General features: G+C 41.5%; 1 long non-coding RNA gene and 1 pseudogene across 2 annotated transcripts; one reads left to right on the top strand and one right to left on the bottom strand.

Moving 5' to 3' along the window:
* Positions 1-5,361: 5,361 nt before the first annotated feature.
* On the bottom strand, positions 5,362-5,943 carry LOC125395874 (uncharacterized). The gene is made up of 2 exons (XR_007230675.2): positions 5,807-5,943; positions 5,362-5,725 (listed from the first exon to the last, which is right to left on the bottom strand). It is a non-coding gene; the product is annotated as an uncharacterized LOC125395874 (long non-coding RNA).
* Positions 5,880-23,260, top strand: LOC125395868 (guanylate-binding protein 6-like; annotated as a pseudogene). The gene is made up of 10 exons (XR_015002613.2): positions 5,880-6,066; positions 7,579-7,706; positions 14,244-14,353; positions 14,554-14,751; positions 16,915-17,160; positions 18,295-18,575; positions 19,244-19,450; positions 20,320-20,422; positions 20,776-20,969; positions 22,263-23,260. The product of XR_015002613.2 is annotated as a guanylate-binding protein 6-like (transcript).
* Positions 23,261-24,065: the final 805 nt, after the last annotated feature.

The following is a 24,065-nucleotide window of genomic DNA, read 5'->3' as shown; positions in this document are numbered from 1 at the left end:
AATCAGAGGTACCGTAAAAATGAATTTAACGTTTCTTGGAAGTGGGGCAGGTCAGCTCCTTAGGACTGAACGTTCTGGGCTCAATCATCCCCTGATCACTTTCCCTTAGGGCTGCTTTAATGTTCTCCAATTTATACCTAACAAAGAGAGTTCCATATCCTCCAGACATCCTGAGTAAGCTCCCAAAGGGACATCGCAAAATACAAATGCCGTATTCAGTAGGTCTTTACAGTTTTTTGAATTGTAAAGAACAAGTTTATAATTGCCCAAAGCCACAAACTTCAGAAAAAACACAAGAAAGTTGATACAGCTAATGAATGCATTGTTCTTCAATAATCTGACATGTGGATGACATAAATGAATGTATCCATGTTTGTTTTTCACATGGCATCCCCATAATAGTGTTATTTTCACTGAGTTTATTCCCAGTACTGCTCTACCATGTAGGAGGAGACAGTGTCAGGTTAAATACCTGAGCTGGATTTGAGTCTCAGGATACCAATATGTTCCTCTTGCCAGCTGTCAGTTACCAGGGCAGCGCACTTCACCTTGGAGTTGCTTCCCTGGCCTCACACGTGATGAAGATGCACTGTCCTGTGCTCTCAACGCCAGGCCCGTGTTTCTCTATGTGCTGTTGTCTTCTGCATTTTCTCCCATGACAGACGTTCATGTAAAGGTACTCCAGACGTGTTCATCAACTCCTGCAGATACCTTCTGCTTCTGTGTAGAGCTCTTTCCAATTTGTAGTTTTCTTTTTTCATATAATTCTCATTCATAATGGATTTCATTTCAGTATCAGTCGTGAGTTTCTCTAGTTCTCTTTCTTATTCAATCAGTGTTTAAGTGGTTGCTAAATGCATTGATTGAAATCTTAATTATGATTGTTTTTAAAATATATTTTTTGTCTTGAGATAAGAAATCTGTAATTCCTTTCCATCTTTGAATGTAACAATAAATTTTCATATTATTAATGATTGCTAATTGCAGTCTGGATTACTGTTGTGCCCACATCTTGAGTTCCCCAATGAGACCACCAAGGGTGGTCTGATGCAAACACCCAAGGGTCTTTTTTGACATACTCGAGTCTGGTCCACAACCCAACACTTAGACACAACAGACGGAGGGCATGCAGCCCCAAACTCTATGGAGGGTGAGTTTTAAAGGAAACACACACACACACACACACACACACACGCAGGGCATTACATGTGTTGGTGTTTCAGGATTGAATTGGGGTATGGGGCAAGTGGATTTTTAAAATCATTGGTCAAGCTATTGACGCAAAACCACAAACTGCCTACAGGATGTCTGCCAGAACATCTGGACCTTGTAACATTTATTACCATGTCTTCTGATTGACTATGTCTAGGGGTTTGTTTAAATTTTGCTGCCACAGCACATTCTATGATTTTGTTTATTAGGAACGGAATTCAAACACTTGTCACCAGATGTCTTAAAATGAGGCCTGTTTTCAAGATAAAGTCTGTGAGGCTAAGTAGATTTTTCTAGGTCCTCACATTACTTGTCAGCTTCCTTCTATGTTCTCACTTTAGGAATATTTGATCATGTTTATTCACATGCCTAGAAATTTTCTTTTGAAATTTCAGGTAATATTTTTTGAACAAGAGAGGTTCCATATTCTTCCAGCACATCGATGGGGCCAAGGTTAGCCCCATATATATTTGTCCTTATTCCCAAAGCCTAAGCTTCTGGATCTCAAGGCACAGGGTTTAGAGCATGCCATTGGTCTGAGGATCCAGGTTTGTCTGGTGTTGGAATGCTAATGATTTTCCTCAAGAATAACGCAGATTCAGACAGATGTGCTTAGCAGGTTTTGTTTTCCTGCCTTTTCTGGAGTTGGCCTTGTACTTGGGAGGTTTAATGGCTGATGGCAGGAGGGAGCTGGGAAGGCATTGGGTCAGCTTCAGTGCTGCTGTCCCTCAACTCTGTCTGCTTTGGTTGTCATCAGAGCTCTTCACACAGCTGCTCCCACCCTGTCTGTTTTAAGGACGCTCCTGGAGGAGGCTTGCCTGAGCAGCTGGTCCCTCACAGGCAGGAGCTCCCCACCCAAGATGTCAGCTATTAGAAAGGAAATCTGGCTGTGATGACCATGGCATTTTAAACTTTTTCACATGCTCAGTTCACTAAAGGTCTAACTTTAAAGAAGACACTGACAACATGTGAAATGAGACATTCAAATTTCATTGTATTGTTTTTTCTTGGAAGTCTTAAGCTGTTTTGCTACTGATTTGGTGTCCCTAATTATTGTCCTTTTGAAATCTACGTCTTTCTAGAGTTTCACTTATTTTCTTTTTTGTTTTTTTTAAAAATGTGTTTAGTATTGTGTGTTTACATGCCGGGATACCCTTGTAGAGCTGAGGGGATAAATTATGACATCAGTTCTCCACTCCACCTTAGCATGGGTTCCAGAGACAGAGCTGGGCCACCAGACTGGCACTGCTGGAGCCTTTAGAGCACTCCCCCCTGAGCTGTCTCACTATCCCTACCCATTGTTTTCTGATTGCTTCTTTTCAAAACTGTTTTTAGATGAAGGCTTTCCAGTTTAGAAGACGTATTAAAAACATTCAAACTTTTCACTGAGGAAGCCTGGGGACTTTCCTTTGAGAGAAATGTGTTTGCAGCTGTCCAGGTAACTTCCCTTAGTTGGTGCCTCGGGTTTGCTGTGACTTGTTCATTGCCAAGAGCATTGAAGAGAGTTTAAAGAGAAACAAAATGTAAAAACTACCCACAGTGAGAGGACTGCTTTCCCTGAGTCAGCAGAGTCACTTCCTGGCCCCCCTGCCCTCCAGCATCTTGACTAAGTTAACAGGGCTTTGAGGTCTTTACTTTCAGTTTCATTTCTGCTGCACCATGTGATTTTTTTTGTGTGTGTATGTGTGTGTGTGGTTTATTCACTTATAAGAAGAGCAGCATAGGAAGCCAAAGGCAGGAAAGCAAAGGAAGACTGAGGCAGCTGAGAATTGTTCTTGCACCTGTGGAGGGGAACCAGATATATTTACTTTTTCTCTCTTTAAGAAGCATCTTAGTCTGGAAGCTAAAGTTAATTTCCATTTCTAAGAAGCAGCTGAAGGACATCCTGGAAAGGCAGGTTTGTGTTTTCTGGTCTGCAGGGGTGCGACTGACTTTAGGTGTAAGAAGTTCGGTTTCTTTCTTTAGACAAGAGGCAGAATCAAAGTGGCAGCCTGACTCCAGTTCACCCTGCCCTGGCAACTTCAGCTCAGGCCACTGACAAGGACTCTATGCTTTTTATTCATGCTATTGATTTTATTCTCATTTATGAGAGCAAGTTGAAGAGAACCTGTGACGTCACCTGTCATCCAAATGCTCGTGATTCTGTACATTCTCCTTCCTCAGCACAATGTCCTCAGGCTCCTCTATGTGGCAGTAGAGTTTTATTCTTTTCTCTGGCTTAATAACATTCTATCATGTGGGCTATGACACTCTGTGAATCTACACATCTGTGGATCATATGTTGCTGAGAGATTGGGTTAGAATCACATTTTGGGTACTGTGCCGTTGGCTTCTGTGATCATTGGTGTTCAAATGACTGTCCAAATCCATGTCTGTGTGTTGTATGTAGCTAAAACAGAGTTCTTGGATCAAAGGTTACTATTTATCTTATAAGAAGCCAAGCCTGTGTTCTCCATGAGGTAGCATCATTCTCTGTTCTTAGCTGCAGTGCACAAATATCTAAGTGATTTTGAAGGACCCCAACTTCATTGGGGTCACAGTTAAAACTATGGTTTTAACTTTAACCACAGTTATAACGCTCTGCAAAGGTTTTCAGATAGCAAGCTCCATTAAGACCTCCGGAGTCAGGGCCTCCAGAGTGCTGAACAAATAACTGGCTTAATTCAGGACCTCCAGAATGCTAAAGCAAAGACACCTGAGATTAGAGCGAGGACAGCCTTATCTGGCAGCAGGACAGGAGATTTATGAACTGACATGAGTAGGAACAAAGACTTCAAGGGAGGAAGAGAGGATTGCGAGGCCTGAGTCACGTACAGAGCAGGCCTCTCACGAGTCAGGGGATGTGCAAATCAGACATCTAGTCGCCAGCCAAGCTAGGAAGGCAGGAAGAGATAAGAAAAACAGGTAGGACAACCCCCTCTTTGGTACCCAGGTGGGTCTGGACAACCCCCTCCTTGGTATTTAGGTAAAAGGTCAGGAGTGTGCCACTCAGCTTAGCCTTATTTAAATTGACCAACGAAATGAAAGCTTTTCTGCTTCTGTACCCGCGCTTTTGCTCCCCTATAAGAACCCCTCATCCCCAACCTGCGACACGCAAGTCATCCGAGAGACTTGTCGCCCAGGTACCTGTGTATCCACCAATAAACCTCCTGCTGTTTGCATCTGGCTGCGTGTTTTCGACTGATCTTTGGGGCACGGGGCCTCTCCCGAGGGAAGATGCCCTGCGGGAGTCTTTCAATCTGAATTCTGGTTCACATTTATTTGTTTTTGTTTTGTGTGGTAGCTGTCCTGGTGGGTACAAGGTGACATCTTCTGGTTTTGAGTGGCAATTCCTCAATGTTCCCTAAAGCCTTGTTATAATGCAGACTGGGTTTGAAAGATTGTTGAGCAACTAAACCAAGTAGGTCTTATGATGACCTCATTCTTGCTTAAACTGCAAACACAAGCAAAATCAAGCAAGTGATTTCAAGTAAGTATGTATGTTTCCCAGAAGCAAGATTCAACCTCAGTAAAGCCTAAGAAACTAAGTCACACGAGATCACGTGACTATAGACGTTTACACCAGTCTCCAGATCCACAAGACAGAAATCTTGTAGCTAAAGTTTCTTAATTTTGCTCCCACATTTTCCTAATAAAGCAGACCTACATGTTGCTGTGGGAACATAGATACTTTACCTTTCAGTCTGGCACTTCCCAATTCGTACACTGCATCTTTTCAAATAAATTCTTTAAAATTTTAGAGTTGTCTTGTACAGAGTGATTAGCAATATTGAATGTTTTCTCATGTGCTCGTGACCATTCATAACCTGCTTTGGAGAAATAAGAGTCCAATGTTCTGCCCATTTTAAAACTGAGTTGTAACTGTAGAGGGTTAAGATATTAATCTTGTATCGCATATTTAATATACAGTACTCACCCTTTGGCACACAAAAATTCTTAATTTTGCAACATGGGTTTTATCTATATTAACCCTGTTGATATTTTGATATCACATTCAAGAAATAATCTGTTCTTGAAATCCAAGTTAGGTAAAAGAGAGACCAGGTTAGCCCTAGGCTAGCCTATTACAATTAAAGTCACCTTTGCTTCCTGCAGACACAATCTGTCAGGAGGGTGGTGGTAAACAGTGAAAAGTTAAGGGAACACACATGTAATTCACACTGTTTATTCATTTGGACATCTCAGTGTGTGCGTGGTTCATGGGTGTGTTCCAACACTCCCATACATTTTCAGCCATTTTAAATTTACAGAGTGAATAAGTGCTTAGAACCCACTGCTCTGCCATTTTGCTGGGTCATTAAGGCTTTGGAAACTCACCTACCTTATTGGCAGCATGCAGTAACCTGTAACCTGTAGGCACTTACAGATTGTGGGTTTCACAAGGTAAGGCATTCATTACAAGGCTTAGCATATTGTAGCATATTATGAAGATGGCTGTTGTTTGGGTTTTATTCCATTGAAGACCATCTTTCTTCATGCTGGCAGCCCATGTCTTACCAAATCTTCTCTAGAACTGTGGAAGGATGATAGAGAATGTCCTCTGTATCTGCTTGCTGCCTTAGGAAATGTACAAATGTCATCAGTTCTAACTCACCTTGGGTTTGAGTAACACAGGCTGAAAATGACTTTGAATTCTTCGTTCAGATTCTTCTAGCTTGGCAGTTGCTATGGCCACACCACAAATGATGGCTCCCATTTGTCTGGTGGAGAACCACAAGGACGAGCTGTCTGTGAACCAAACAGCCATAGAGATTCTGGACAACATTTCCCAGCCAGTGGTAGTTGTGGCTATTGTTGGATTGTACCGTACAGGGAAGTCCTACCTGATGAACCGTCTGGCAGGACAGAATCACGGTGAGTGGCATGCTGGGAACTAGCCAAAGAGCTGACTGTCTTTGTGCCATTATCTTAATTTTGATTCCCAATTAAAACAAAGGAAAGCCAAACTCCTTCAACACCTCTACCTTCTCATGCTAATTTGCATGAGTAATTACTGCTTGCTAATACTTGGTTCTTGAATTCTTTCCTTCCATTCCATCAGGGAAACTCTCTCCCAGGAGTGCTCAAGAAAGGGCCTTTTCTGATGCTCTAAGCAATGGGATCCTATGTGTTGGTCTCTGGTCTCATACAGCAGGTTTTCTTTCTCAATAAAATATTTCCACCAGGGAATATTTCTTTGAATACCTAAGACTTTAAAAATTTGTGTATGGCTGGAGAGATGATGTAGGCTGCTCATGAAGAGGATAGGATTTGGTGCCAGTACCCATGTGGTGACTCAACATTCTCCATGACTTCAGCTCTGGAGGATTGGCTGCCCTTATTTGGCCTTTATGCATTAGGGGCATGTGCATGGTGCACTCACATACATGTAGTCAAAATTCTGATCGTCATAAAATGAAATCAATAAATCTTAATAACTGTACATTTGTAAATAAATTTTTAAAAAACATTTGAAAGGACTTTATATACGTTTGTTGTTGCACATTCCTGTTTATTTAACTCCTGCTTTTCTTTGATAATTTTGAATATAAAAACTATTATAACAATTTCTTTTTTCTACTTTCCTGCTCTTCTTGTGTGTCTCTGACATGGAACCCATACCATTTCCCACAATTTGTAAAAATACCTGTTTTTTTTGACTGTCTTGTTGTTTGACCTGGCTCTAGCTATGTAATCCCAGCTGCTGTCAAACTAATGACAATTCCTTGCCTCTGTCTCCTGCCTTCAGGGATGACAGGTGAGTACAACCCTGACTGGCTCAAAACCCTCACTGCCGCCACCAGAGGGCGCCATGTTGTATTCGTGGATGCCTCTGTTTCCATTTGGAGTCCTCTGAGGCATCATTCTCTTGTTAAATGCCCACTATAGCTTGAAATAGATGACTTATAAACTAATATATTTTTGAGGACAGATGAAGCACCATTTTGACTGTTGAGATTCACCACACTGCCAATTCTACTGCATACATCCGATTTTCGTGTGCATTGTTCTGTTCTTTGCTTTTCATGGCTGGGACTGAAACACAGGGGAGAACAACTTAATGGGGAAGGACTTGCCTCAACATGGTTTCAGAGATTTCACTCCCCAGTGGTTGGGTTCGTTGATCCTGGGGCTATAGTGACATCACAGAGGCAGCTGCATGGAAGACTGGTATCTGAGATTGAGGAAGGGGTTGGGAAGAGTTAAGAGTTCCATATCCTCCACCTAGGCTTCAACTCCCCAAACCTTCAGAATCCAAAATGTTGCTGGCTTTCGTGCACTCAATCTTTAGTACACGAGGTTTCTGGGCACTGATATTTTTAGCACACAAGGCTGCCTATGCAGAACATTCATAAACTGACCCTTATCCCTCACCTCTCCCCACAGGCTTCCCTCTTGGCTCCACTGTGCAGTCTGAAACCAAGGGTATCTGGATGTGGTGTGTGCCCCATCCCACCAAGCCAGGGCACACCCTGGTCCTCCTGGACACTGAGGGCCTGGGCGATGTGGAAAAGGTAGGATGACCCTTATGAGCCCTTGTTATCTAACTGGTTGACCTATTCATGAATACATCTAATAGTTCTACAGACTGAACTACAGTAGGTGAGATAAAGACTGATTTATTTAGATTTCACATTTAGACAAGGTCAGATTTTTGTTGTTGCTTTTGTTTTTAAGACAGGGTTTCTCTGTGCAGCTTTGAAGCCTATTTTAGAACTTGCTCTCTAGACCAGGCTGGTCATAAACTGACAGATTCTCCTGCTCATAGCTCCCAAGGGCTGTATTAAAGACCTGCACCACCACTGTCCAGTGATAAGATGTATTATATTAGGTGAAACATGCTTTTATTTCTTGTCACTTGAGTGAATGATTTGAGTCGACCCAATAAAAATTTGTTTAGTAGTTAAATTCCTGGGTTATAAGTATAGTTGTTAGATATTAGGGAAGAACCTTCCTAGTTTCGTCGCGAATCCTACCTGTGTGTTTCTCATATAGTCCAGTACCTGGAAAGAGGCAGGATGCAGAGAGGAAGAGCAGTCACGGTGGGGGGGGGCAGCCTCTGACCTCTGAACTCTAGAAGGAGAACTAGGGCGGGTTCTTAAGAGCTAGCCTGTGTTGGGTAAAGGGTGGGGGTATTCATCACTAGTGCCTACCCATCACTGGAAGTCTTCCCTGGAGGCCTTTGTCATTCTAAGTGCTGACATATGAGAGCTGTTACCCATCAGCTCTCTCAGAGCTAGATGTACAAGGTCTTCCCTTCTGAAAGGTGAACCAGGTGACACAATGCTGCTTCTACTAGAAACAGTGACATGAGAAGGTGGATGACATCACAGCAAGAGCAGTCAGGGGGAAAGATGCTCCCATAGGAAGGTAGATGACATCACAGCAGGAGCAGTTGGGTGAACAGATGCTTCCATGAGAAGGTGAATGACATAACACTAGAAGCAGTTAGGTGGACGGATGCTCCCGTAGGAAGGTAGATGACATCATCCCCTCTCAGTTGGTGAACAATGGCTGACTCGTCTTCTGAGATACCAAGGATACATTTTGGAAATGGGGTTAAGGATTGGGTTTACATTTTTGAGAGCTATATTTTTATTGTGTGTAGTGTGTGTGTGTCTGCTTGTGGTAATCATGTGTGAGTACAGGCATCCTGGATATTCAGAGGCTTTGGATTCCCTGGAGCTAGAGTTACAGAAAGTTAGAAGTGATCTGATGTGGATGTCAGGAACCAAACTGTGGTCCTCTGGAAGAGCAGCAAGTATTCTTATCATTGAGCCATCTGTCCAACCCCTTGGGTTCACATATTTTATGGTGAACCTCATCAACCGTACTCAGGACAATCTGGAAGTTTTTGAGAACACTGACTCTACAGGTTCAGTGAAGGCCTGTTTTCCCCACAATAGCTAAATTGGATAAATTTGGCTGTTTAAATAACTGAATTGAGTGATTTTAAAAAATTCTTGCTGCATGTGAGATGTTATGTGGTGCATGTAGATGCATGTATGTGTGTGTATGTTGATGATTGGTGTGTGTGTGTGCGCGCACACGCGTGTACGCGCGCACGCGTGTGTGTTGGCACAGGTCACAACGCCTTTCCGCTTCATATGGGTTCCAAAGATTGAAATAAGCTGTTGGGGTTGCACAGTAAGAGCCTTTCCACCCTGTGTCATCTTGCTTGCTGATTCATCCTTTTCTTCCTTCCCTTAGTTCTACACATAGAACCGGTAATGCCACTCACCTAGACACTTTCCATGTTCATCTGCATGTTTATATCACAGGGGTTTTTTTGTGTGTCTTTATCTGAGTCCAGTGCAAATGTGTGGCGTGTTTTCTCTGTCCATTCATCACTCCAGGTTGAGTCCCTGCCTTGGCTGAGAAAATTGCAGCCGTTCCTTCCCTATGCTGCTCTGCTTGCCTCACACACGCACTCGGTGACTGTGATGTCCAGGGTCACATCCTAGCACTTCTCTGTATCTATTTCCGCTGGCTTTTGTGTATAGTGTGCATGGGATCCAATTCTGCCTTTCTGCTGCGGGTACCCTGTTTCTCCAGCATTATTTGTGGAAAGCACTGTCTTCCTGGTTTGTGGGTTTTTGACAGCCTTGGCAGATAGATAGTTAATTCATTGATTTATTTCTAAGCCTCTTCCTATGTCCCATTGGTATACATCCTTTTCTTGTTATTATCATACTTCAAGGATACTCATCAACACAGGTTAATCATACAAATTAATGTCATTCAGTATGGTATTCTGAGAAAGACACCATCCATTGTCTCCTCCTCTGCTTTTCTTGTGGTGTCTGTTAACAGCCTTTTGGAACATGTTTGTGAATAAATCATGCTGTTCTGATTACTATAGTCAGGAATTTGCTTCAAATTAGTATGTGTGCTGCTGTTCTTGGTCAATATTAATCTCTTTAGAGAGTGTATTTTGTGATTTCATGTGAATTTTAGGAATTTTAATTAGAAAAATGTCATTGGCATATTCATAAGTACTTTGAAACCATGTGTGAAGCAACAACCATAGTTTTAAAATTTAAGTTTGTTTGGGACTTTGTGTCTACTTCCCTTCTAAGTCCTGAGATTTAGTCTCCTTTAAAACTGTGCAGACTGCATGTGATGTCACTCTCTCTGTGACATCATACGTGTATCAGTACATAAAAACATGTGCTATCATTTGTTTTATTGCTCTTGCCCATTCTATGAGGAGATGAAATTTCAAAGCAATTTGAATTTGTAGCTCCCTGGTGGCTAAGGAGTGTTGAACCTGTTTCATGTGTTTCTTAGTCTTTTGTGTTTCATTGTTTGAGAGCCCTTTTTTAGTACTATATACAGATTTTAAGTAGGGATATTTGTTTTTATTTTGATTTTCAGATTCTTGTTTCTTTGTTTTGTTTTTAGTTCTTTATATACTCTGAATACTAACCATCTATCAGATTATAACTGTTACAGATTTTTTTCCAATGTGTGAGATCCTGTTTATTAATTGTTCGTAGAGTCTATGAGATCTGGGTCCTGTTCAGAAATTTTTTTCCCCGAACAAATGTGTTCCAGCCTATTCTGCTCTCTCTCTCTTCTGTGTGGCTCAGGGTGTCTGATCTGAGCTCCTTGCTCCACTTGGAGCTGTGTTCCTTGAGGAACAATATACATTCCACTAGGTTTCTCAGACGGAGTTTCGATTTTTTTCTCCAGCTAGATCAAGCACTCTTGCTCCCCCTGCTTGGCCTCCAGAGTTCCTGGAATAACAAGGCCATGGGGCAGCACCAATGGGCTCCTGAGGACTGCTCTCCTCAGCCCTCTGCTGTGATGTCATTTCATTTGTATTTTAATAGATAAAGCTTGCCTGAGGTCAGACAGTAAAACAGCCCCACCTGTTTTCCATACAGACAGATAGTGGTAGCACGTACTTAAACCCAGTAGTCACACGAGTTTTCCATAGAAACCAGGTGCTGCATGCCCTTAATCTCAGTGATGCACAACTTTAATCTCAGCCCTAGAGAGGATTGTTAAGATAAGAGGAGACAGCTCTCAGACACAGTCTCATTCTGAGATTCCTGAATCCCTGGCAGGATCACTATTTTTGGACTGGGACGAAGGTAAGAGCCAGTGGCTGGCTGCTTTGCTTTTCAGATCTTCAGATTGAACCCCAGTTTCTCTCTATGAGTTTTTATCAGTCATGCTTCATTTGATGCCCAATGTGGGGCATGAATTTATGAAAAAGCCATTCTCCCGCGGCTCTTTTGCCACTGGCACAGGCGAGAACCGAAACCTAACCACCTGGTTTCAGGAGAAATACGACGGCTCCCAGCTTCCATCATCCCTGCTCAGCTTCCATCATCCCTGCTTAGCTCCCATCATCCCTGCTTAGCTTCCATCATCCCTGCTTAGCTTCCATCATCCCTGCTCAGCTTCCATCATCCCTGCTTAGCTTCCATCATCCCTGCTCAGCTTCCATCATCCCTGCTCAGCTCCCATCATCCCTGCTTAGCTCCCATCATCCCTGCTTAGCTCCCATCATCCCTGCTTAGCTTCCATCATCCCTGCTTAGCTTCCATCATCCCTGCTTAGCTTCCATCATCCCTGCTTAGCTTCCATCATCCCTGCTTAGCTTCCATCATCCCTGCTTAGCTTCCATCATCCCTGCTTAGCTTCCATCATCCCTGCTTAGCTTCCATCATCCCTGCTTAGCTTCCATCATCCCTGCTTAGCTTCCATCATCCCTGCTTAGCTTCCATCATCCCTGCTTAGCTTCCATCATCCCTGCTTAGCTTCCATGGAAAGATGGAAAGCACACAGAAAATATGGATATTGTATGTCATTGTGTTGTGTTTGAATTTTATGATTGCTGAGGAAGAAACAGCTGCTAAAAGACAATTGATTATAAATGCTGCTGGACTAATCCAACTTATATATTTTTAAACATCTTGATTTTAAATTTTAAGTCAAAAGGTATGCTACTTTGGAGAAGAGGTTTTGCTTTTGTTTCCACAGGAAATGATAGCCCATGGATTCATTTTCGGTTAAGAAAAATAAGGTTTAATTTATTGTGGATTCTTTCTAGGTTAAGAAAAAGAATGTTTTATCAAAAAACATTCTCTGAAATGTCTTCAGTAGGGGCAGTTGTCCCATGAGATTATCAGTCCCCCCAGTCTGCAGGAAGTAGTCCAGAAAACATTTCTACATTCCCAAAAACGGATTATGGATATTTGTCATTGTTTAATGTGTTTTTTACAAGTTGTTATGGATAATGATCAGGAAAAAAGTTAAACAAAGGAAATTAGATTCAAGACTATTGTATTGAAAAGAAAAAAAGAGAGGGTATATATTTAATCTCGTTTTGAAAAGAAAAAAAAAGCCATGTGGTTTGGTGCATGCCTTTAATCCCAGCCCTTGGGAGGGGATGCAGAGTCAGCAGATCTCTATGAGTTTGAGATCATCCTGGTCTACAGAGCAAGTCCCAGGACCAACTTCATAGCTATTGAGAAACCCTGTCTCAAAAAAAAAAAAAACCCACAAATCCCCAATAAATAAATAAATAAAAATTTAAAAATAGAGAGAAGGAAAAGTATAGCAATATAGATAGGATTGGATAAAAAGGTAGATTATTGAATCTACTTCAAAAAGCAACTACTAGCTTTAAATGTTTTACATTCGACTGAACTTTTGCATATTGTATAGAAATATTGTATATAAATACAAATTTGAAATTAATATTGTTAAAGCATGCTGTATATACATTTCAAATACTGTTCAATGTATTGTACCTATGTAACTCATTTAACAATGTAAGAAAATTTCTAGTCCTTGAAAATTATTATTACCAGCTATTTAGCATAAGAAGAAAGTGTAAGTTAGTAGTTAATCACTTAGTATAATCAAACTTGTAATTACATTAGATATGTTTTCATGGTCAAAAATATATATTTTAGATAGACAGATTGTATCATCAAAGACTTCAGAGATCTATAGAATATGTCATTTAAGATGTTTTAATAACCTCAGTTCTTTTTTTTTTTTAAATGACAATGAGACATGTCTCCTCCTGGCAGCACTAATCTACTTCATAGAGGATCATGGGCATCCAAGAAACTCCACATGACTTTTCTTTCCTTGTGACAAAAGTAAGCCCCTGGGCAAGAAAATGTCCCTGCCTCAACGACTGACAGTATTCTGTCCTAATTAGACAAGCAGGACACAAATTATTCTGCTTCACAGAAAAGTCTATCAGATATAATAGGCCTGTAGGTCAAAGATGGATGATATAACATTGCAGAGGAACTTTGTGTGACTGTCTAGGCAGCCGATGTTTCTGTCATTACCTACATTTTTGGAAGTCACGTGCTTGCACTTCCTTCTTACTCAGTTAATATTATTTTCTTCTTGAGTCTCTGAGGGAGTTGAAGATTAGATAACTATATTTATAGTTCACTAGATTCAGAAAGCACATTAGGATAGAAAGTAAATCAGGTAAAAGAATTTGGATTCCTCAAGGTAGGATAGACATAAAATATTTTCTCTGAAACTGTCAAATGCAAATGAACTAGACATTGTTGATGTATTTACTGTCTGTATATATTTTAGTTATTGTATATAATTTTTCATATATTAGTTATATACTTTTTTATTTTAGACAAAAAAGGGGAAATGTAGTGACACTTTATTTGTATTTTAATAAATAAAGCTAACTTGAAGATCTGAGAGTCAAACAGTCCCATTGGGCAGTCCTACACACCAAGTAGTAGTAACAGATACTTTTAATCCCAGTAGTGTCACTTGTTTTCCATACAACCTGGGAAGTACATATCTTTAATCCTAGTGGTGCACACATTTAATCCCAGTCCTTGAGAGGCTTCTAAAGTGGGGGGAGGCAGCTCTCTGACACAATCTCTTTCTGAGATCCCTTGATGCAGGATCACTATTTTTATACTGAGTTTAAGGTAAGAGCCAGTGGCTGGCTGTTTTGCATTTCAGTTCTTCATGTTGAACCCCAACTTCTCTCTCTGAATTTTTATTAATGGTTCTTCATTCTGTCTTCATGTGTCTTCCAGGGAGACCCTAAGAATGACTCATGGATCTTTGCCCTGGCTGTGCTTCTGAGCAGCACCTTTGTCTACAACAGCATGAAGGTCATCGACAACCTGACCCTGCAGCAGCTGCAGTATCCTTGCAGGACCTGAGTGACCATGTTTCACTGAGTGTTCTGAAATGCATATGGAGGCACTGACCTGCCCTGTCACTGTGTCACTTTGGTGGGCAGAGGAGACCCAGGGCAGCAAAAACTCTTTATTGTGATTTATTTTTAATAAGAGAATCATGAAAATGTGCATGTGAATTCACCTTTCCTTAACCCGGTACCAGTTACGTCACAGAACTCACTGAGCTGATCAGGGCAAAGTCTTCCCCAAATCCTGATGGAATAGAGAATTCCACAGAGTTTGTGAGTTTTTTTCCCAGACTTCGTCTGGGCTGTTCGGGATTTTACCCTGGAGCTGAAGTTAGATGGAGAGGGCGCCATGGAGGACAAGTACCTGGAGAACTCACTGAAGCTGATCCCAGGTAGAGGGAGGGCTGGGGTGGGGGTCTGGGAAGGGCTGGCATCTGTTGAGTTGCTCTCATCCACTGTGGGGTCCTTCTGTATTTGCCGTGGGATGGTGGTCTGCAGAAACAGTGAAAGGTCATTGGCTGGTAATGCCTGGGAACTGGAGTTTGATTTCTTTTGAGAAAAGTAGAACCTAGAACACTGCCAAATTATTCCAAACCAAGTCTTTACAGTTTGTACTTTAGCATCTAGAGTCTAAAACATCTAACCTTCATCAAGTCCAGACATTTGTCTTGTCTGTTTTGGGTCTGTCTTCCTTTAAGAAATATCTGGCTACATAATTCTTATTCATAAATGTGTCATGCATAGCCCATCTCTAAATCAATTTCACAGAGTTATACATTGTTTCACTCTTGCAAGAACAGAGGTTTTCAATGTTGAATTGGTTATGTTGTCCACAAATCAGCTCTATTCTAAGTATATTGACGGATGTAAATTTTTAGTCTATGCCATCATAATTCATCACAACATGCTGCAGTGTCAGGATCAGTTATATCATGGTCTATAAACTATTTGCATGGGTGTTATTCGCATGAATAACGTGACTTTACAAAGTGTTGAAGCCCATGAAGCCTTGTGAAGACTACCAATTCTGATCTGCTCAAAGTTTTTATTTTTCTGCCTTTGCTTTCTCAGAACATTAAAACATGGTAGTTAGGAAAGCTCTCTGTGAAACCTGTACTCACAGTCATAAAAGTGGATATGAAAAGGAAAGTATCCAGCCCAGGACACCCCAAGACCAAGCTCTCAGCACAAAGAAGAGACAAAGGGCAGGGGATGAGACAAACATGGGAGATAGAGGATGCATGAGAAGGGGAAGAGAAGGGAGAGGGGCACAGATATTGTTCCAGAGGACTAAGGACTGCCTCTGGATAGAGAGGAGACAATCATGGCACCTAGACAAAGGGCAGTTTACAAAATAAAAGAGCAAATTTTATGTAACGATGAGGTCTTTATTTTAATTGAGCATGTTAATTAGGTGAGCCAAGGGGCCTTTGTGTTGTTGAACTTCGATACTTCCAAAGCTGGACCTTGGTATTTGCTCTCAGGAGGATGAAATGGCATAATAAGGAAATAGACCTTGGTAGGTAGTTTTGAAAATGTAATCTAAAGACCTTTAGCAAGGCAGAGGGAATGGGGGAAAGGCAAAGCCTGCCAGAACCATGCTCACCACACTCAAGCTGGCCAGAGTCCCTTCGCTATAATGTATTATTACTGTTTATTTTTTAAACCAGGAATCAAATGTGGCCCTTAGTTGGCCTGGTGTTCATTGTGTATCCCAAACCAGGCTGGCCTAAAATTCACTATTTCTTTTGTATTTTCCTCCCATTTGAAGGCCACCACTCAGATTTTCTTTTCTTTTTTTTCCTTCCATTTCCTTCCCTTCCATTTCCTTCCCTCCCCTTTCCTTTCTGTTCCTTTCCTTTTTTCTTTCGTTCACAAATAACCAGACATGGGCAAACATGGATACACACACCACAAATGTTCACATGAGCAAAAGGGAGAAAATCCTCAGTTCAGGAGTTTCATAAATACTGTCTTGATGTTTTTCGTTAAATCTCTAGACTTGTGTATCCTACATATTTTCGTAGACCCTCCATCCTTCCTCAGTTATGAAGAACACATATTTTCTATGAGTGTATACTTAGCACTGACAAGAAATGAAGTCTTTTAAAGTCAAGGTAGTTTTCCTTTGCTAACCTTGGCATCATTTTGAGAATTGCTAATGCTGCCATTTTTACTACGTTTTAAAAAATCCTTTGTGGCTCTTTTTTGAGTCCCACAGGTCCTTCTCTACAAGGGGTGATTGGATTAAAAATCACACTTAGTCTTTTGTTGCTCAGGATACACAAGGAAAATGTGCTTGATGGCATACTCAGGTCTGTGGATATCAGCCATATGATTCTCCTGTGGAGTCAAATGTCTCTCGAACTATTTCACCAGATGTCTACCAAGTACAAACTTGGTATACTCTTGGTATACTTTTGACATACAAAGAAGTGTTGCATGTTTATGGTAGAGACGTGTGAGTCCAGAACACTTCACAGAGACAAGGGCCTCCGTCATTTGCTCTCTGCTCTGAGACTACCCGTATGGCTTTGTGTTTCCCTTAACACTAGGTGACACTCCTGGAATCCAAGCAACCAATCTGCTCAGGGAGTGCATCAGATGTTTCTTCCCTAAACGGAAGTGTTTTGCCTTTGACCAACCAACATATGACAAAGCACTCTTAGCCAAGCTTGATACTATCTCAGAAGAACAACTGAATCCTTTGTTCCTGGAATGAATGAGGGCTTTTGTGTCTCACATCTTCACCCATGGAAAGATCAAGACTCTCAGAGAGGGAATTAAGGTCACTGGGAATCGTGAGTGATTTTTTTTAACACACTTCTGCATAGAGTAGTATATGTTGAAATTAGTATGTGTATTTTTAAAATTTATCTATACAATGATAATATGCTTGTGTCCATCCTCACAACATGTAAAACCTATATGTTTTATAGTTGACTGTAGATTACATATCCTTCTTTAAAAATGCAGACTTCATCACTGGTATCTATAGCTCTAGCACACGTATATGAAATTCTCTGGTGCGGGATAATTGTCTGTAATCTGTTAATCATATTTTAAATAAATGATGATTGGCCAGGCAGGAAGTATAGGTGGGAATACCAGACAGGAAGTAGAGGTGATACAATGAGAACAGGAGAATTCTGGGAAGCAGGAAGCTCCCTCCGTCATTCCTGCCCAGATCACTGAAGAAGCAACATGTGAGCTTACAGCCGAAAAAGGTACCAAGCCATATGGCTAACACAGACAAGAATAATGGGTTAATATAAGTTATAAGAGTTAACAAGAAGCCTGAGCTAATGGGCCAATGAGTTTATAACCTAATGTAGACTTTGTGTGATTTTCTTTGGGACTTGCCGGCTGTGGGGTACCGGGAGGGACAGATACACCAACGAGCCGGCCCTCATGTTACAATTCTCAACTGATAATAAAATCACAAGTGAAAATATACTTGATCATCTATAAAATGGAGTGTTTAAACTGCTAAAGTTGATGTATTTTATTTTCAGAGGGAGTAATCTGTATTCTAATTATTCTTTGGGATGGCAATGTGAAATGTAATTTGAAAATTGAAATAGTTCCAACATAAGTACTAGTGTTTAAACTGTGTAAATCCATTCTTTTAAGATTTTCCTTGTTAGTTTATGTTAGTTTATCTATTTTAATGAATTTCAAGATTTAAGTGCAAAATTAAATTTTTTATAGATAATTGAATTTATTGCATGAAGATTGATATTAATTTTAACTAGAACTAGAAAACCATAAAACAAAGGGACAATCAAAAAAGAGATAATGTCTTGTAGGAAATTGTTTGTTTTTGTTTATGAGTGTGCATATATAGCTATGAAAGATTAGAACTATAATCTCAAAACTGGATTACATTCACTTATAACTTTATACTTTTCCCCTAAAACTCCTGGTACGTGAAGGACTGGGGACTCTGGTGACGACCTACGTGGATGCCATCAACAGTGGAGCTGTGCCTTGTCTGGATGATGCGGTGACAACTCTGGCCCAGCGTGAGAACTCAGCAGCTGTGCAGAAGGCAGCTGACCACTACAGTGAGCAGATGGCCCAGCGCCTGAGGCTCCCCACAAACACGCTCCAGGAGCTGCTGGATGTACACACAGCCTGTGAGAAGGAAGCCATTGCTGTCTTCATGGAGCACTCCTTCAAGGACGAAACCCAGCAATTCCAGAAGAAGCTGCTGGTAAGTGTCATTAACTGCCATACCTGTGTCCATTCATGGCTGTAGTGTTGCTGTGCCTTCATTGACCCTGGTTATGTGACTCATTCAAAGATGAGCACTCTGTGTGTTATCATGAACACAACTGTGAAAGACTCATGTCCCCTTCCCAAACTTCAGGTGCTTCTTATATAGAAATCTCTAATGACTGGAATAATGAGTATATAGTTTCCTAAATCCTTCACACAGTTAATGTCTGTGGATTGCAATCCTGCCCACAACACCTGTAGCTCATCCCTGAACTTGCTACATTCTTCTGTTCCTACGAAACAGTTTTGTCTCACAAGAGGCCCACTGCAGGCCACTGTTCTTCTATTGCTCCTTGTCATATCTTCGTGTCATTGAAGACAGAAATACAGGATGGGACCCCAATAGGAACCAGAGATTTTAGCATGCAGAACTCTCATTTTATAGAAGGTCTTGAGGACTAGGAACATCGGGAACATTTACTGTGGCCTTGTACAGATTTCTTAGAATCTTAATTCAGGTTTAAGAGTTTCACGTTCACTTGTGGTCTTATTACACTAGAATACTTTCTTGAGGGAAATAGGCTGACTCTTCTACAAAGGTTCTTGGAACTTTATCCCTTCTGTTCCTTCAACGTGTCAGATCTCTGTCCATTTCCCTTGTAGGAATTAATAGATGAGAAGAAAAGGATGTTCATGTTGAAGAATGAAGAAGCATCAGATCAATACTGCCAAGAAGAACTCAATCGGCTTTCAAAGGCTTTTATGGAAAATATTCCAACATTTTCTGTTCCTGGAGGACACAAGCTCTACATGGAAATGAGGGAGAAGATTGAGCATGACTATTTACAGGTGCCCTGGAAAGGGGTGAAGGTGAGGAGCAGGGAGCATGGGGAAGGAGTGAGGAGAAGGGAACATGGGGAAGACATGAGGTACAGGGCACATGGATGCTCATAGCAGAGGAAGGATGGTGTCATAAAACAGAAGCATACATCACTTCCTAAGAGGAATAAGAACACATGGATACCATGACATGTCTAGCTTCATGTTGTAGTTGGTGACAAAAACAGGGCGTTGCAGTGCAAGAAAGTACTTTACCCTCAAGCCCCATCCCCTGAATTGTGCTTGACTGAAATGGCTGCTATTTACTGTTAATTCTGAGAAATATTCATATAAAAATTCTGAGTAACAGAGTTTCAAGTTTGTCAGGATGGTCTACCTATGAGCTCCTAATAAATGTAAGAACAGCTAACATATTACTCAGTTGTTGCCATTGACACCACCATGGTGTGTTCTTTCCTCAGTCCTTTCTTTAGTTAAGTAAAATGATTTGGGTGATGCTCCCCACTACTGGGAGAGTTCGCACATGTGTACCTTGAAGTCCAGGCAGTTAGAAGTACTTGACCATGAATAGAGCCAACAAGAACAGAAAAAGTGAAGCCCACCCCAGTTATGTAGCATTGTGCATGGGGATAAAATATTTGAAAACATCATAAGTTACAGTGCCCAAATCTGCACATGATGTAGACAGGAGTGATCTGGGAACAGGTGATGGCAGGTGGCCCTAGCAGGGATGACAAGGGGAGCCATGAACCCAGAAATATTCTTGTGCCACCAAAGAGCAGGGCAGTCTGCAGGCCTCACCATAGCATTTGACAGTGAGGCACAGTGGAGACTGTGTTAACTCACACAGGTTCTAACCCAAGATGCCTCAAAATCTTTGCTTTTTCTTGGTCTTGCAGGCAAGTGAAGTCTTCCAGAGCTTTCTGCAGTCACAAGCCACCATTGAGAGTTCCATCCTGCAGACAGATACAGCCCTAACTGCTGGAGAGAAGGCCGTTGCAGGTACAGGAACATGTCTCTTGGCTTTCAGCAGGGGTTAGGTTCCCACAAGGCTTCCTGATAGAGGCCACAGTAAACCCATTCCCAGATTAGCAGCTGTCTACCTTTCTGTGGAAGCTCACTCTGCAAGCAACAGGAGTCTGTGTTTCATCCAGATGGGCAGGGTCTCCTCATCCCCTCCAGGAACACTCTGTCCATTGAGTGGGTCAGTGTGGAGTCTGTGGTTTCATTTCAGATCTGAATTGCTCTCTGGGTTTTGGAATGTAGACATTTTACTTAACCCATCATTCCTCTCCCCCACCATCCATTCTCATTCTCCCATTACTTTCTTCCCTCCCTGAATCTCCCTGGGGCAGAGGAGCGGGCACAGAAGGAGGCAGCTGAGAAGGAACAGGAGCTGCTAAGACAGAAGCAGGAGGAACAGCAGTAGGTGATGAAGGCTCAAGAGAGAAGTCACAAGGAAAACCTTGAGCAGCTGAGAACGAAGCTGATCCAGGAGCATGAACAGCTCATCAAGGAAAATAAAATAATGCTGGAGAAGGCAGTGCAGGTAGGACTCCTCCTCCCCCTGGTGCTTGTCATATCCTGGTCATCAGGAGAAATTATGTAGCTTGCTCATGAGTGGAAGCACCTCCCAAAGGTATTGTTGCTAAGGAGGTTTTCCCCTCAGGTTTTCAGTTGCTCTTTTAGGGTTTTAATGACTGCAATATTTCGATACATAAATTCAGAATATTTAAAAACAAACTCAGGGGTACTCACTGAATAGCTCCCAACCAGGCAGCTTAATAAGGACAGCAATGGGTCTGGGTTATCAAGGCCTGTTGGCACCGTACTTTCCTGTGAATTTATGTGCGTGCTTTCCCGAACCGAGTTCATGAGAATGGATTAATATCCTAAGGGTTGAAGCACAAAGACACAAGGAGACCTGCTCATTCACCAAAGAGTAAATGGCAACTTTATTAAACTCAAGTCGGGTATAAATACTAAGGGACTTAGGGGGCAAAAGGGCAAAGCCCCCTCCCATCAGGAGCAGTGGAAGAGGATGACAGGTGCCTGGCGCCCCAGGCCATAAGCAGCCGGGGGAGGCAGGCGTGGCTGGCGTATAGGGCCCTTGGCTGGAACCTTGTTTACAGGTGGAATTACCATAACAAGAGTGGGCCAAGTTATTTCTAAGCTAAACCCTCAAGCCAGTGCAAGAGCAAAAAGGCCAGGGAGCCAAAGGTAAAACGGCCCTGCAAATCGCCACAAAAAAAAGGGAAAAAGACCTGGGTACCAACAAAGGCCCACATTATCAGCACCTGACACCCACGCTCCCACTCTGAGAATGACCTATGCTGACAAAAACTGAAAGAAATATCCGGGCTGCAAAGAGCAGATAATTGGCCTCTTCTGCAGGTCCTGTAGCTGTCTGCAGAGTGCACAGCCTGCTTGAAGCAGAACATGGCAGGAGAGTGATTCTCTCATTGTCCAACTACAAACAAAATGGTAACAGGTTTGTAAAACAACTGATTGGTTGCCACTGTCTGTATGATGTGGTTTCCAAACTGTCTCAGTGGATTAGGCTCCAAACAATCTGACCAATTGCATCTCAGTGGGCATGAGTGCGGGAATGTCTTCATACCTCTGCCAGCATTACAATCAAACAGACATGGTGGGTCAACCCCAATGGAGTTTCCACTATTTTTTCTCACAATGTGTAGGATTAACTCAGAGAACCTTCTTCATGGAAAGGGAAATAATTTAGGGCTATACAAAGGACCACTTGCCAAATGTTTGAAACTATAACTTGTACAATGTTGGGATTTTACAATATTTTCTTTTCTCTCATGTTCACCATTTTTAGCATCAAAAGACTTTGTGTGAAGAAGGATTTATGAAGGAATCTGAGAAAATGAAAGGAGAGATACAGCGACTGAGATCTACTGTCAATGACATGAAAGAAAACAGTGGTGCCTTTGTAGATCACCTTCTAAAAACATTTGCTGCCCCTTTTTTACTGCCCGTGATGGCTATAAAAAGCATTATTTCAGCATTTAAATAGGGTTCACTCTTATTTTGATGAAGTGATAGACCATGAATATATACTCTCCCGTTTTATACTCTTCATGTTTTCATTTTCGTTCAGCAAATTTCAGCATTAAAAGTGCTAATTAGAGGACATAGATGCCTGCCCCACATTAGATAGAACATATACATGTCTGCACAGAAAATACTTTCTTTCAGGGCACAAATGTTTAACCATTCCTATAGAAGCTATGTGATTACTCATTGTACATTGTTACAATGACTGTTGGTCAACTTGACTGGATAGAAAATCACCCAGGACACAATCTCTTCTGCACCCTCTTCTGCACCCATCTTGACTAGGTTAGCTTTTGGGGACTCATCTCTAGTCACTATGGTAGGAAACCCATCCCAAATGTGGGCACCACCATTTCTGTGTCCTGCAGACACAGTTAATAGGTGAAAGCAAGCTGGACACTAACATGTACCACTTGTTACTTCCTGACTGGACGTCATGTGATCAGCCAGCCTCTGCTTCTTACTGCTTGCCTTCCCTGCCATGTTAAGTGTACCATCTGAAAGCATGAACCGGAATAAACCCTGTGTTTCTTAAGTTGCTTTTGTTGAACCGTTTTGTCACCTAGAAGAAAAGGCATTGATATCATTGGTGGTAAATCTGGAAACTACTTAAGCATCATTGAGAAAGATTGGTAACAAATTGTAAGATGTCCTGATCCTTGATTGCTGTATAGTCAAGAAACAAGTGTCAGACAGGCTTCCTGTATACTAATGTAAGTTGATCATAAAGATTTCTTATTAAATAAAGTGAAAACTCCACATAGCAGTGTAATTCATTTTTTAAATTGTTGTATTCCATGCACATGTACAGGAGCACAGATCAAATGTCTTCCAGAAAATTAATGTAAAATGTCATATTTTGGCTCCCACTATGGAGAACAAGGTGGAATCAGAAGTTGAAGGGACTCATGCATTTCCTTATTACTCAGTCCCATAGGTTTCTTGAAGAATACTGGGTAAAATGACATATTCACATTTTAGAAAAGTGATAGTAAGTTAAAATTCACTATTACATGGTGAAACTTCACTTTCCTGAAATAGGAGAAGCTTTTCGAAGGCAACTAAGATGAGAACCTGAGTGCTAGGAAGCATAACATTTGCATCTTAATGCTGTTTTTTCTCCCTTGTGACTTTTAAATAGTAATGTAAAGAATATATCTTATGTAACTCAATATAAAAACATATTTCCACTGGCTATCGTCATAATTAATGCATGTGGTTTTTATTATGTTTATTTATTTGCAAAGTAAGAGAGGAATTGCATTTAAAGAGTCATCACAGAGTAGAATATAAAAGGTGGACAGCTCAGAGATACCTCAGGGGTCAAGAATAGTGCACATTGATCTTACAGAGAAGCTCAGTTCACATCATCCACCTGGGGTGGCTCACAAATCCCTGTGATCCCGCTCCAAGGGATCTGACTTCCTTTTCTGGCCCCATAGGTCACCAGCAATCCCATCACATATCCATGGCTCCACACTCACTTTCATCAGCCATTCCTTTCACACTCAAGGCAGTCCCAAACTTGCCAAAGAGATCCTTGAGGTGCTCATCATTCATGTCT

Source organism: Myodes glareolus, chromosome 8 (genome assembly GCF_982192425.1).
Source record: "Myodes glareolus chromosome 8, mMyoGla1.1, whole genome shotgun sequence".
Taxonomy (NCBI): domain Eukaryota; kingdom Metazoa; phylum Chordata; class Mammalia; order Rodentia; family Cricetidae; genus Myodes; species Myodes glareolus.
The sequence above is the reverse complement of the archived record's forward strand: the minus strand, read 5'-3'. Positions and strand labels throughout refer to the sequence as shown.